The sequence below is a fragment of the Protopterus annectens genome, chromosome 3.part1, assembly GCF_019279795.1.
Source record: "Protopterus annectens isolate FY-2018-M chromosome 3.part1, PAN1.0, whole genome shotgun sequence".
Taxonomy (NCBI): domain Eukaryota; kingdom Metazoa; phylum Chordata; order Ceratodontiformes; family Protopteridae; genus Protopterus; species Protopterus annectens.
The window spans coordinates 1256730156-1256744607 of NC_056732.1; positions in this window are offsets into that span (position 1 = coordinate 1256730156).

Here is a 14452-nt window from a genome sequence, read left to right on the forward strand (position 1 = left end):
TACCCTGTACTGAGAAAATATATTTAATTTCATACTGCCATTCTGTGAACCATTTTCTCTTATTATTGTATCCATGTATCAGGAATGCAGTGTTCAGTCACTTTATTATACTGCTAATACAAGAGCTTGAGAAATTCATAATCTCAGGAAACCTCAAATAATTGTCTCCATGAACTGTCTGGGCATACTGTTTATACTGAAATAAAGCCATTACAGTCTTACTAAATTATTTTTATTCATGTTAAATACTGTCCAGCAGAAAGTGAACCCATTCCTGGGCTGCAATATTTACCATTTATTTTGCATCAGTTTCCTTTCTACATAGGCAGATTTTTACTTTGGCATTCTGAATAAAACAAAAGGTTACTGCCTCCAAATATTTTATCCTTTCTTATTCCTTAACCTAAACTTCAGGGATCATTCCCTATCCATCTGAAAACTAATAAGTTCTAACCTGTGTTTCAAAAGAAACTAAAAAAAAACATTTGTGAGACTGGGAAACTGAAAACATAAATGCTAAATGATCTCCATAACCTCTATTTCTTCTTCTACCTTTCCTACTTTCTAACACATTCACATAAAAGTACTCCAGACCTTATCTAAACAATCCTGTATTGATTTGTGATTGATTGTGCAGTTGCCTGGTAACAGAAGTTTTATTTCAATGTATATTTCATTTCTTACCACTGTTTTTCACTGTTTGTAGAAAGGAATGTATTACTTGTAGACAAGAAGATTTGCTTTGATTTATATTTCATTGTTTTACCTTTAATTTTCAGTGTTTATTGTTAGAAAGGGATAGGTTTTAGACGGGCAAACTCTAGCCATCCTAAGGGACCAAGTCAACTATAAATTCACGCATATTGCAGAGTCTAGTTGTGATTTGTGATTTATTGCTATTTACATTTAAAAAGAGGTGTGACTGAGAGTGATAGTGAGTAGAAGCTACTGCCTACATTTGCATGCTGTTTAAAGGAATTCCAACTTTTGTGTGACTTTCAAAACTTGTACGGTCAGGGAAACAACTTTACTAATTTAATATTTAGTTGTATATTGTTTGTGTGCCTTTTAGATTCATAGATTAGTATTAGGCTAACTGCCCTTGCGAGCCATTTTAAGCCTAGACAATTATCCCCTCTGAGATTCAAACCCTGTACCTTGGGTTTGTAAGGCAAACACCTTAACCATTAGGCCATCCTCCCAACCACTTTTCTCTTAAAAGTTGATGCAAAAGTTGCTGCATGTGTTTTTTAATGTTTAAATTGCACACACACATTGAAGAAGTGCTTTTATGACTTGAATAACTTGGGCTAGCTATACCTGAAGTGCCTTTACTGGCAATTTTCCAGTTGTACAATTGTGAATAATTGATTTAGTTTTTCTGGTATATCTTTAAAATCTGGCAAGTGTTTATTTACTGCATTGCTCTCTTGCTTAGGTTTCTTAGCTATAAATCTTAGTTCATTCTGAAGTATGCTACTTTACCCCCCACCAAACCTTTCTGAATGTATTATTATATAATAACTGCCTGTTGTTGCCTTCATGCTTACCCTAGAATCTCTGCTTTTCTCTTTTCCTAGTTGAACTCTACAGTTGCCTACAAAACGGTGTCTACAGAACTGCAATCAGTTTCTCTCAACATTTACACAGAGTAGGTTGCACACACAAAAAGCATTTGTTAAGCTTTCACTTACAGTGCTTTGTAATTAAGCAGGTCACCATATTGGTCAGCCATAGGGCTCTTTGTTTCTTCTTGAGTGGTTGCCTCCTTCCCCTGTAACTGAAGTAAATTGACTCTTATATTAAGAGCTGTAATACTTACCTTATAGCTTTAGGACACCTTAAGAAACCTTGTAAACTGTAATAGCCCTGCTACTTTTGCCCTCGCTACACTAGAGCTGTCTTCACTTCCCGCCCCCAATTACCTCCCGCCCCCAGTACCTTTAAATTTATAGTACTATAGCCACTCCCCCACTTTCTAGATCCTATCTGCTTTTATCTGGGATAATTCCACCCACCCCCATTCTACTACCTACTTTTTAATAGCACATATTAGCTTTCATCTGGCATTCTCCCATCCCCCTTCCAGTACCTTTACATCACCACTCTATCTTCTGGTGTTGCATCACCAGGTAAAACAGTTCCTTAACTAACTAGCTGAATCACAGATAATGATATACTCCTCTTTACTACCCCTCTTGTTCACACCATACCTCCTTACCTTGTATGAAAACCAGTTTCTCACGGGATTTCAGGTCCCAAAAGGCCATACTATCACCCCAGCTGTAAATCCTTCTATCTTCAACCATATTTACAGTACCAGATCCTATCCAACATCTTGTTCAGTCTATCAACATCTCAAGCCCAGGCACATTAGCTCTAGATCCAAACACTACCACAAACTAATAAACAAATTCCTGAAGTTCATCACCAAGTATAGAGTCACCCTAATACTTGGTGGTGATATTCACCCCAACCCTGGCCCACTCACTTCAGATACACATACCCCCTCTACTTGCGATCTAAGCTACAAACCTACAGTTAATAGGCCAACTAACTCTCTCCTAGTCTGTCATCTCAATATTAGAAGCATTAATAACAAGGTACATGAATTGCATGCACTTCTGGATGTCCACTTCCCTGAGATTCTCTGTTTATCTGAAACCTGGTTAAAACCTAACACTAAAGACAATGAAGTGTTACCACCTGGGTACAACATACACAGGCTGGATCGTGCTTTGAGGAAGGGGGGGGTGGGGTAGCTGTACTCTATAAATCTGAGTTGAATGTCACCATAGATGTAATACAACCTCCTCAGATTAATAACTCAGAGATTCTTGCCACCAAATTGCAACTTAATAAAAATAAATGCATTAATATCATCTGTATGTACATTCCCCAGGTAACAATATATCTACATTTGAAGATATCCTGCACTGGCTATCATGTCACTACCCCCAAGAAACCCTACTACTTGGAGACTTTAACATAGACTGGGGCACCTGTTCCTCAGAATCCCCAACCACCCATATTAACCCGCATGCATTTACACAAATCATATCCACCCCTACCAGGATAGGTAAACCAAACCAAAAAGAAAGTATACTTGACTGGGTACTCATAAACAGTCACGCCCAACTGTACACCTCTGGTACCCTCCTTAATGGCCTAAGCGATCACCTTCTCACATATGTAATTAAGCACAAAACCATTAATTAAAAAACAAAAAATGAAATACCTGTCTGAAGAAGGTTGGGTAATAACCCTGCCGAAAGCACTTACATTAAATAAACAGTCCATGTCTAGCTGTAACAGTCCATTTTCATTTTTTGTTTTTTATTCAGTTTATTTTTCGTTTTTTCTCCACAAAACCATTAATTCCCAACAACCCTTACTCAGAAAGGTTAGAAACAATAAAAAAATTGACCCTGCCAAATTCTAACAAGAACTAAATTCATGTAATTGGTCTATTCTAAAACACCTCAGCTTAGAGGAAGCAGTAGCATACTTTAACAACAAATTCCTTGAGATCCTTGATTTGCATGCACCTGTTCATTCAAAGAGAACCAAGGCAAAAACTGCACCATGGCTTTCTATAGAGTCTAAACTCAAAATTACCCTTAGAAACAAAGCATGGGCTGTATGGCGTTCTTCTAAAGACTTTCAAGATCACATTAAATACAGGCAATCTAGGAACAAAACCAAAAAATCAATTTTACAAGACAAAAAGCAATACTACTGTAATTTACAGACAGTAAATCAAAATAACCCTCAGAAGTTTTGGCAGGTTTAAATAATCTACTACATCCTGGACAAACCTCAACCCCAATCCCTGCTGCTACTATTGATAAAACCGCTGAAGATGTTTCTGATAGTTTTAACCAATTCTTTACTGAGACAATTCAAGCCCTAGCTAGCCAACTACCTCCTTGCTCCCCTGGTCCTGAAAGTAGCACCCCTAGAAACCTACTCGCGTTCAGATTCCAACCAGTCGCCACTTCACTTATCAGTACCTTGATCAAAAAATTAAAACCCACTACACTCTCTGCTGATCAACTCCCTGCCGAGTACCTACAAAAATCAGCTGATGCTATTGCTTACCCCGTCTCAATACTAATCAATCAAACCATAGTAGAAGCTAAAATTCCCACCATCTGGAAAATATCCTATGTAATCCCACTTCACAAAGGAGGCAGCTCTACTGAATTCTCCAATTATAGGCCAATAGCTATACCCTCTCCACTTGCAAAGATTATGGAAAAATATATTCATAGACAACTCATGCACCACCTAATCCAAAATCGCCTTATGGCAGACACTCATCATGGCTTCTGTCCTCATTACAGCACTACTTCAGCCCTCCTAGCCTTTACTAACACCATAAACCATAATTGCAACAATAATTATATATCCTCAGCCCTCTTTTTGGATCTTTCCAAGGCATTCCATATGGTTGATCACCAACTTTTAATCCACACCCTGCAAACATTCTGTCTAGATACTGGAGCCCTTCAATGGTTTCAATCCTACCTGAATGGTTGACAGCAGGCTGTCCTCTGGCAGAACAAACTCTCTAACCTTCTACCTAACACCCTTGGAGTACCACAAGGCTCTATACTAGGGCCCTTGCTGTTCTCCATCTTCATTAACGACCTTTATACTGTCATCCCAAAAGTCAGCTGTATCCAATATGCTGATGACTCTACTCTGATTTGCTCAGCCACATCTCCAGTAGAGTTATGGTCAGCTATCCAGACCACCATTAATACAATAGAAAACTGGCTTTCTGAACATCGTCTGATCCTAAATCCCAAAAAAACGAAAATTTTCACTAACACGTAGGTCACCTTTACCATAAAATCAAATGATGGCACAATAATCTCCCCTGACCCATCTACAAAACTATTATGTGTCATCATAGACAATAATCTAAAATTTGACCTGCATGTTAACCAAACTATCAAAACCATCAATAAAAAACTAGGGTCACTTTACAGAATAAAAGCCTTCCTAACCCCTCCAGCTAAAATTGCCATAGCTCACTCTCACCTTATTTCAACCCTTCTGTATGCATCCCCTTTACTCTCGAATTTAAACAAGACTGGCCTTAACAAACTCTGAATTTGCTACAACCACATTTCCAAGTTTGTCACTGGGCTGCCTTTTAGGACACATTATTGCATCAATCTAAATCAGCTTGGGTGGCTTGAACTACCCAGCCTAATCCAGTATAACCAACTGATTATGGCCTATAAAATCCTCTATAATCCAGACAATACTCCTGCACTTAAAAATATTATCACCCCCTATAACAATCCTAGACTGCTTCGATCCTCTAACAAACTACTAATTCAGACTAGCAAAATTAATAACACAGCCGGTGATTCTCACTTTGCAAACTCTGTAAGTAGATCCTGGAACTCTCTTCCAGCTGATTTTACCTTACTTTCCACCTTAGGTCAATTTAAAACTAGACTCAAACAACATTTGTCACTTAACTGGCTATGTCAATGTATCAAGCCTGGCTAACACTCTCTCTAGAATGTGTAAAAATCTGTTAACCAGTTTACTGTATAATTTAATTTAATCCTGACTTGTGCTCAGGATTAACTGTAACCTGTGGAACTTGTTTAACTTGCTTACTTATGTAATCTCTGTAAATAGTCTGTTTGTAATATGTAATGCTGGTATTATGTAATGCTGTATCTGCTTACCCTTGGAGCTTTTCTCCCCGGGCCTCTGCTGAAAATGGACATGCATCCAGTCGGTCTATCCCGGTCAACAAATGTAAAATAAAAATAAATAAATAAGTTCTCTTGAATTCTGTGGTAACCAATTTTGATTATTTTCCTTTAGGACTTTTTATTCATTTGGTGCTGAATATAGATTGCTTAAATGAGTATGCCATTAATGATTTGCTAAAGCACAAATATCTTCTACAGTCTAATAAATGATATGCATATTTAAAGGTAACACCTGATAACATTGGTGATCCATGTTCCTCATGTCAAAAGTTGGATGATTGGCTTACCATTATTAGTAGCAAATCTAGACTTACTGATGATGATTGTGGTGTGCAATTGGCACAGCTTTGAGGACTGTTGTTACATATATTAATGACTGGACTCATTAGATAAATAATGTTAGGCAAAGAGCAAATAGAACACCTTTAGGAAAGGATGTGTCTGTTGTAAAGCTCACTCAACCCCTATGAAACAGGATAATGCCACTGACAACTTTGGAATTCTGGATACAGGTATTCAGCAATCTGTGGATTCACAGCGTATAGAAGGAAATAAAAGAAAGAATGGAAGAAGTTCATAACAAATATCAAAGAAGAAAAAGAAACTGATAAATGTCAGTAAAGCAAAGAGAATACATATTAAAAGGGACACTGCTTAGTTATGTAACACAGATTAAAGGGAATGATAACATTTTTCTATCAGAAAACCTTCAGTCTACAGAAAAAGGCATCGCTTTTCCAAAAGAGAAGGTAGAAAAAAGATGAAAAGCGCAAAGGGGAGAAAGGAAGAAATCAAAACTGAAGATGGAAGGAATGAAAAATGCTGTGAGAAAAAAAGAGGAAAAAGACAGACCTTGAAAATATGGCTCAAGCTGTGGATGTACAAAGCCAGCTGGATGAAAATCGTATGATGTTATGTGATCCTATCTCGCCTACATTCTGACTGATGGGTTCGGAGCCGATCCCTCGGCTCCGACTCGGCACGCTTATGCTATAGAGCGAGGCCTCTAATTGGCTGAGCTATCTTTATCCCAGGATGCACCACCACTAATCCCCCAGATCTCGTTTGCCGCTTACAGAGCTTGGACGTGGTCTCAACATTGGCTGGGCTAAGTACTATATATATAGTCTTTTTTCCTGTCAGTATTTGCTTCATTTAAACCCAAAAGCTGTTTTAACGGCTATTCTTTGTGTACGAGTGTGTTTCTGGCAGTTTGATTGAATTTTTAGTATAATTTCCTGTCAGAGAAGGTTCCGTTTAAGTTAGAGGGGCCTTCCCCTGTGGTTACTACTTCTCAGTGGTTGTGTGTGGGTCAAGTACCCGTTTGAGTTAGCGGGTCCTGACCCTCCTTGTTTTCCCTTTCTCTTTCTCACTTTCTGTGTATGTAAAAAAAAAAAAAAAAGTTTTTCAGTTTAAATATCTGAGTTAGTGGCATACTTATTTGTTCCTGTGTGTCAACCCTTAAGTTTACTGTTGTGGTCTGTTTTTCTTGTAGGAATATGTCTAAAGAACATAAACCCTCCGGGTTTAAAAAGTGCACGAGGTGTGGGTTCAAAATGTCCATAACGGACGACCACTCCTCGTGCGTCTATTGTCTTGGCGCCAAACATCTGCAGGAATCGTGCAGTGTATGCCATGCGTTTTCCTCCCGAGTCCTCCAGGAGAGGAAAAACAAATTAATCCTCAAAGGATTAATCAAGCCTTCTTTCGAAGAGGCTTTATCTTCCTCTCTGTCTCCTTCTAAGAAGAGGAAAGCGCCGGCTCCGACCAGTCAGTCGGAACCGACGGCTAAGAAAGCTAAGCAGACTTCTCCATCGGCTCCACGGACTTTGGAGCCGAGGTCGGAACGGTCTGCCTCGATGCCTCCAGCCTCGACCCCTCTGGTTTCGGAGCCGAGGTCTGGGGCATCGAGAGGTGGGTCACCCTCATCGGCTCCACTGATATTGGAGCCGATAAGGGTCATCGGCTCAGACTCTTCCCCCTCGGAGCCGAAGTCCTTATCGGCGCCGAGGGAAATTTCCTTGAAGGTTTCCTCGGAGCCGATAATTGTTGAGTCCTTTTGGAGCCGGTCCCCGAGCCCTTCGGAGCCGATGGAGAAATCGGTTCGGGCCCGATCGGTATCCTCGAGATCATCCAGGACGTCTGATTCGGACATCGACAGGGTGCTCCTTCGACTCTTCCAGTCTCCGGTGTTCCAAAAGATGGTTTTGGCTCCAGCCCAGTTGGCTTCGGAGCCGATGGTCCACCCCCCTACTGTACTTCCTCCTCCAACAGCTTCAGCACCATTGGAGCAGGTGTTGGTGGAACCAGTGGAGGTGTTAGGGTCAGGCCCGACCCTTGCTCCGACTCCGGCTCTCGGGTCGGAGTTCAGTGCGCAGACTTCTTCCTTCCGCCCTGGGAAGGAGGCTTCGGGATTGATGCTTTCGGTCCCAAGTCTCCCTCTTGGTGCATCGGCGGCGGGAGTACCGTCCACTGTCGTGGCCACGGAGGGGGGACCTTCCCAGGATTCTGGTGGTCCTGCCTTCAGGGCTATGAGGAGTGCTCTAGCCAAATCTTCATTGGCTACCTCCACAGTTTCCCCAGCTCCTTCCCTACATTTGGAGACTGGGTCATTGGCAGTCCCCCTGTCCGCAGACAGCGGAGCCCCTGGGCCTCAGGTTACCCCCGCTGGGGTTTCTCCCCCTCCTGGAGGTCCTTCTGAAGCCTCTTCGGAAGAACCTCCCAGGAAGAAAACGTGCAAGAGGAAGCACGTTGACTCTCCTGATGAGTCTTTGACATCTGACACCGATCTCGATGATGCAGAGGGGTCCCCCAAGTCGTCCTCGGATGATGTCTCCTTTGCAGACATCCTGGAAGTCCTAAAACAATGAGGCAGCTGGCAGTCTAAACCTCCCTCTGCTGATGAGTTGGTGTTCCTGAAGGCCTTCGGGGCTCAGCCCTCCGCCTCCTGGGTGTCTCCGTCCTTCGACGAGCTCTTGGATTTGATCTGTCGAAGGGCGTGGGAACACCCAGACTCTGTGGAACCGGTGCCCGCTCGTCCAAACAAATTTCTTTCGGCGCCCCCAGATAGAGAGTTCCTTATGAAAGGTGTGGCTGTGGATGCTATGGTGGTGGCATCTGCTACCCAGCAAGATGTAGCAGAGGCTTCTACGTCTGTCCATCCTCCTAATAAGGAGTCTAGGAGCATGGATCGATGCAGTGGCGCACCCTTAGTTCAGCGGCCTTTACTCTGAGGTCTCTGAACTACCTGACGCACTTTACGAGATTCCAGAGGGATCTGATTAAGGAGCTATCCGATACCCTTTTAGGTAACCTACCTGAGGAGCTGGCCCAGACGGTTGGTTCTCAGCTGGCTACGATGTCGTCCATTTCGAACTCGTCCATGAGGCTCATTTCATATGCGGCCGAAGGGGCGAGTAGAGCGGGTACAGGCATTGCTCTACGGAGACAAGCCTGGCTCCGCCTGTGTCATTTCGCGGAGGCCTTCAAGTCTTCATTCGCCGACGCCCCCTTTGATGGGTCCTCCCTGTTTGGGCCCAAGGTGAAAGACACACTTACCCGCTGTGAACAGGAGGGTAAGACTCTGACTGCCGTAGGGGCACGATTTTCCACTCCCTTTCGGCCTTATCCCAAGGCTAAAAGAGGAGGGAAGATGTGGTTCCGCAGATCTCAGAAGTCTTACCCTTCTCAGCAGGAAGGTTCCCCCTCCAGAGGCAGAGGAGGGGGAAATTCATCAGGAAGACACCGTCCCAGAGGCGGCAGAGGCCCTCGCAACACTGGAGACCGCGAGTCCTTTCGTGGCTCTTCAGCTTTTCATAGTCCCTGAGGGATTGCCTGACTGTGCTGCTCCGGAGCCAGTCGGGGGTCGTTTTTCGAAGCACCTGAAGGCCTGGGAAGGGATCACTCAGGACCGATGGGTGCTTCGAATTATCGCCGGAGGTTACTCCATCCCATTCTGTTGCCCCCCCCCTCAGTCCAAAAGAATCCCGGACCCGCCACCCAGTCAACGGGATACCGCAGCCTTAGAAGTTTCAAAGCTGCTGCAAAAAGGAGTCATCCAACCGGTCCCCGCAGACCAGATCGGATTAGGGACTTACTCAAGATTTTTTTTGGTGCCAAAAAAGACCGGGGACTTGAGGCCCATTTTGGACCTAAGCAACCTAAACCGTTCAGTCAAGAAGTCCAAGTTCCGAATGGTCACGTTACAAACCATTCTCCCATTGTTGGAGAAAGGTGTTTGGATGTGCTCCATAGACCTCAAGGACGCGTATTACCATATCAAAATACGTCAAACGTCCAGGAGACACTTGCGCTTCAGCCTAGGAGGCAGTCATTTTCAGTTCCGTGCGCTGCCCTTTGGTCTCACCACAGCCCCCAGGGTGTTCACCAAATGCTTGGCAGTAGTGACTGCTCACCTGAGAAGTCTAGGATTCCAGGTGTTTCCGTACCTAGACGACTGGCTCCTAACTGCCACCTCCAAGCATCTACTCCTACGGAACCTGCAAGCCACAATATCACTGGGCAATTCCCTTGGAATCACCTTCAATTGGCCAAAGTCTGTGTTAAGGCCATCTCAAAGAATAAGATTCATAGGGGTAGAGATAGATTCAAACCAGATGCGGGTCTATCTACCTGCAGACAGAATTCAGACCATTCAAAATCAGGTTGGAGCCTTACTCCCCAGGTCCAAAGCCCCAGCCAGAATGGTCTTACAGCTATTGGGATTGATGTCTGCCACAGTTCTGCTAGTTCCCTTGGCAAGGTTACACATGAGAATCCTCCAGTGGCTTCTTTCAACTCAGTGGTCCTTTCAGGAACTCCCTCTCAATCATCTAATATGGATCACAGAATCTTGCAAACGGGACCTTTGCTGGTGGCTAGTGTCCTCCAATTTGGACCAGGGACGACCCTTTGTTCTTCCTCATCTGGCGGCCACTTTGACCACGGATGCCTCCCAGACGGGGTGGGGGGGCATTCCCTGGGCAGGTCAGTCCAAGGCAAATGGCACCCGGAAGAGACCCCTCTCCACATCAACATCCTAGAAATGAGGGCAGTACTCCTGTCCCTTCGAGCCCTTCACGATTACCTCCCTCAGGGCGTAATTGCTGTTCACTCAGACAACATGTCAGTTGTCTGGTACCTGAACAAACAGGGAGGGACCAGATCCTATCCTCTTTGCAGAGAAGCGATGAGAGTTTGGGAATGGGCAGTCTCGACCAAACGCTTCCTAGTGGCTACTCACATACCAGGCAAATCCAATGTCATAGCCAACAGGTTGAGCAGAACCATCCTCTCTCCTCACGAATGGTCTCTGAATATGACAATTACAAGGCAGATTTTCAGCGAATGGGGAGTTCCGTGTTGCGACCTCTTTGCGACTCCTCTGAATGCGAAGTGCAAAGAATTTTTCTCCGTAACCCCGGCTCCGGGGAAGAGCCCTATGGACGCATTAGTCCATCATTGGCCCACCGGACTGCTTTATGCCTTCCCTCCAGTTCCTCTCCTCCCCAGAGTAATTCAAAAGGCATCTCTCTTAGGCAGCAAGATGATCTTAATTGCTCCATACTGGCCTCGTCAAGTGTGGTTTCCCTATCTTCGGAAACATGCTCTGGAAGGTCCATGGTTCCTGGACCAGGTCCCAGACCTACTGATTCATCAGTCGGGACTACTACACCAGTCCCTACACACATTAAAATTGACGGCCTGGCTCCTCCTTTTCCGACCATAGTCAGGAGACATGCACTTGATCCAGATGTGGTGCACATATTGTCTTCAGCCCACAAATCGGCTATGAAGAAACTGTATTCTAGTAAATGGAAAAGGTTTGCTATCTGGGCTCAACTCCGGGGCCTGGACCCCATTTCTACTCCCATGGCAGAAGTACTCAAATTCCTGACCTCTCTTTTCAATCAAGGCTCTTCTGTTTCTACCATCAAAGTACAATTGGCAGCGATTTCTAATTTTCATGAATCCATAGACCCACCTTTAATGAGCAACAGGTTGTGTAAGACCTTCTTGAAAGGTGCTACTTTATTAAGACCTCCGATTTCTCATCCTGCACCTCCATGGGATCTCGATATAGTATTACTTGCCCTGACTTCTTTTCCCTTTGAACCGGCAGCTACCTGTGATCTAAAGTTTCTATCATGGAAGACAGCCTTTCTAGTGGCAATTACTTCAGCCAGGAGGGTTTCAGAACTTCAAGCTTTGTCAGTGAAACCCCCGTACTTGGTTTTTCATACAGACAGGGTATCCCTCAGACCAAATCCTTCTTTTGTTCCTAAAGTCTGTTCTACTTTATGCTTGCAACAGTCGTTAGAGCTCCCAGTTTTTTTCCCAAAATACTCCAATAAAGCGGAGTTTATTTTCCACACACTAGATGTCCACAGGCAGTTACATTTTTATTTGGACAGGACCAAACAATCAAGGAAGACAGATCAGTTGTTTGTGTCCTTTGCAGAAAACAAATTGGGCAACGCGGTCACAAAGGTCACTATTGCCAAATGGATCAGGGACTGTATTACTTAAGCTTATATTTATTCTAACAAAGAGCTTTCCACCTCTGTCAAGGCTCATTCTACAAGGGCTATGGCTACTTCGGTAGCATTTCATTCTAAGCTTGCTATTGGTGACATTTGTGCTGCGGCTACATGGTCTTCCCCGCACACCTTCATTTCTCACTACAAATTAGATGTGGCATCTAGAGGACGAGCTTCATTTGGTTCCACAGTGCTCAGGAGTGTTTTCCAATGAGCCACCTGGGATTTAGGTGCTAGGGACGCTATCCCATCAGTCAGAATGTAGGCGAGATAGGATCACATAACATCTTTTAGTTATGTACTCACCATAACTTCAGATGTTTGGGATCCATCTCGCCTACATTCCTAATAACCCACCCTCCTTCCCCCTTCCTTGGAGATCAGAGGATATCAGAAGGTCCGAATCCTGTTGTTTCATCTTGAAACATCTAACAATGTTATATAAACAAGCTGTGCATGTGTGCATGAATGCGGACAAACAAGATCTGGGGGATTAGTGGTGGTGCATCCTGGGATAAAGATAGCTCAGCCAATTAGAGGCCTCACTCTATAGCATAAGCGTGCCGAGTCGGAGCCGAGGGATCGGCTCCGAACCCATCAGTCAGAATGTAGGCAAGATGGATCCCAAACATCTGAAGTTATGGTGAGTACATAACTAAAAGTTTGCAAATGTAATAAACAACAAAAACAGTGGGATTAATAAGACTAATGGTGATGAAGATCATTCTTTTGTGCCAATTTATAGAGCAGATATTATTAAATTCGAAGTTGGAGATTCTTCACATTTGGTCAGAAAAAATATTCTAGTAATAGGAGATTCACTTATTAGAACTGCTTCTTATATTTGCAGAGAAAATAATGAACATTGAATAGTGTTATCCTTGCCAGGAGCAAAAATAGATGGCAGGCCTTAGAATGACTTAATGCAAGGAAGTATGGACCTGTTTTTATTCATGCTGGTACACATGATCTCATCTGCAATTTCTCTCTGACTATTAGTAGGGAACTTAGAGCCCCCTTAGATAGTATAGCTTGTAGAAGAGTTAGGACATATTTTTCACAAAATCACTTATTGAAAGGATAGTCTTCTCACCATGAATGAAGAGATTTTTAGAGTAAATACCTACATGAAAATATCCTGTTTTAAAAAATGGAAATGTACAGAACATCCAAGCCTACTTTTGGTACACGTATTCAGATAGGATGGATTGTACTTGTTATGATCAGGGAAGAGAATTTTTGCAGCAGATATTTTGTAATATTTGACAAACACAAGGCAGGATTTTTGCCTGGTCGAAAATTTAACAATTCACAAATAGCAACATATGATACATCTCTGATCATTGTTAATGCTCGGAGCATTAGTAATGCAGCTATTTATTGGAAAATCTACAATGTTCCCACATGATTGATGTTGTTATTGTTTGTGAAACATGGTTAAAGAACAATGACTGGAAACCAGTTCTGTCAGGATATAATGTTTTTACTGTAACAGACATTCTAATAAAAAATCCATTGGAGGTGTTATGAAAGGGATTGAAGATAGTTATGAGACCTGTGATTATTACATGTTCAGTGATAATACCACTATTAGTAAGTGTGGAAATACTGACAACTCTGGACCTTATAACAATTGTTGGAGTGTGTAGACCACCAAAGTCAAGTGTTGACGAACTAGAGAAATGTATACATTTCTTGCCTGAAACACAAGAGTGTAAGAATAATAGTACCTGGGAAGTACAATTTACCAGGAAACAAATTGGAATAATATTGATTCAACAACATTAGTAAACAAATTATTTACAAAGTATGTTCGGGAACAATTGCTTCTGATTATTAAAACAACTACCAGGGAATGGAAAATTTGTGTTCCTAAAGAAATTACTGTTACTTCATGTCAAGTTTTACCACAGTTGATGTATAGTGTTCATAGGGTTATTAAGGTTAATTTGTTGCTAGATAATTCTGCCAAAAGTGAAATCTAAACCAATGCGCATAATATTAATAACAGATTATATGAAAGCAAAACAGTCATTATATAAAAGTAATTGAAATGATGCATTCAATGGAAAACTGCAGAAGAAATGTGGAACATTTTGAAAGAGAAATTGTTTGAATGCAAAAATCAAAAAAATGTTTAATATCAGCATCTAGGCTTACATCAGCCAT